Source organism: Lygodium microphyllum, chromosome 4, assembly GCF_053477565.2.
Source record: "Lygodium microphyllum isolate KBCC chromosome 4, Lygodium_microphyllum_v1.1.10, whole genome shotgun sequence".
Classification (NCBI taxonomy): Eukaryota; Viridiplantae; Streptophyta; class Polypodiopsida; order Schizaeales; family Lygodiaceae; genus Lygodium; species Lygodium microphyllum.
In genome coordinates, this window is record NC_141138.1 from 116,849,565 (window position 1) to 116,851,411 (window position 1,847).

Here is a 1,847-nt window from a genome sequence, read left to right on the forward strand (position 1 = left end):
AAGGCAAGACACAGTGCCAATGACATAAGTCCAAGACAATACATCAATAGTACATCCCGAATATGTAGGCGGTAGAGCATCCGTATGTAGCATCCATAAGCATGTAAGACATCAAATACATCCCAATCCAAACTCTGACAAGCCAAGTAACATCCAAGACTACTTCAAATAATCCAAAATGCATCCATGGTGGAGCTTCAATGAGCACTCAAGCTCAACGTATGCATAGGGTAATCAACCGTGACATGAGCATCAAGTCGTAGGCAAGGAGTATGCATAAACCCAAGAAGCATCATTGTTAAAGCATATACCAATGTCAATAAGTGCGGGCTGAAATAAGCTCAAGCTTCTAAAAGCATCCGGATCCAATGACAAGCTCGAATTCATTTCTCGATGATCAATACATCATAGTATAACCCAAGATATATATCCGGAACCAATAGGTATATATCAAAGCATGAAAGATAGCTTCAGCCCAAGAATATTCAGCATATATTTGCTGTTATAAACCATGTATTTTCAGCCCCAAAATCAAGCCAAAATCATAGCATTATATGTAGCTTCAATCCCCCAATCAATCGAGATACAATAGGCATCAAACCGGTTATGTAGTCATGCCCAAACAAGCATAGGCATACAAATACATGCTGTCTCAGACCTGAAATCTATTGCAAAAGATTCTATTCATCAGAATTTGGCAGATCTGACATCACCATCGCGTCTGGAGCGTGCCAAACCCCCAATTTAGACTCTTACCTTGCCTGAATCGGGTTCCGAATGCCCGAGATATGACAAAAAGAGTGATTTTTGGGCCAGATTTTGAAACAGGGGCAAAAAAAAGTGAGCTGGCTGGGGATATGCTGTCCCACGTGTCAACAATGAGGCCAAAGGGGGCACAAATGAGGGCCAAAGAAGGCCTACACCAAGCCTCAGCAGGCCTTGATAGGCTGGAAGCAAGATCCAGTTGAAGGAAGCTCCAAGAGGTGTGAGCTATGGCTACCCACAACTTGTTTATAGCCTGTGAGACCTGAGAACTGAAGTAAACCTTGAAAAAAATGATCAAATACCTTTGATGTAATGCCCTAAAGGTGCCCAACAATGCCCGAAAGGTGCTCAGGAAGCCGGGGAGTGATGGGAGCTTGAAGGAGTCGGATATGGTTGCCGGAAAGGAGACCCAATGCAAGTAGGGAGTCGATGGGATGCTGAGAATGCCACGAACCAAGCTTAAGAGTCGGAAAGCAAAGCTTTGATACCAGTTGAAAGGGAGCGACGAATCGAAGGTTGGACTCCAGAGCTATGGCGGGAGAGCAAGAGCAAGAAAGGGAGAGACTAGAAATGGGAACTCCAACAATCACAATGTGTGACCGGGCCTTCCTTTATTCAAACTGTCACTAAAAGAATAAAGAATAAAGTGACGGTGACAGGTGCCCACTACCTGCAGTATGTAGTGGCGGTGACTATTAGTGTAGTAATATATGGTGTCGTCGTGTTAAGGGCTGTAGGTCTACCACGGGGGCTTTAGTGCAGAAGAGGAGTTTAGGATTCAAAGTTCAGGAAGGGGTAATAGATTGGGGTTTAATAAGATTCGAGATTTAGAAATGATTTAGGTACGGAAGAAGAATTCAAGCTTTTTCTCTATGTATTTAGCATACATGAACGGAATAAATAAGTCTATCTTGATTACATCAAATGCCTCTAGATACATACATCATAACATAAAGGATATTTTCAGATTCTCGATTCAGTTATGAATATCAAATGCAAGTTCTAATGGCTTTTATTTCAAGTACATAGATGGATTTCAACCCTTTGGAACAAGTATTATGTTGATAGACTCAAATACATTC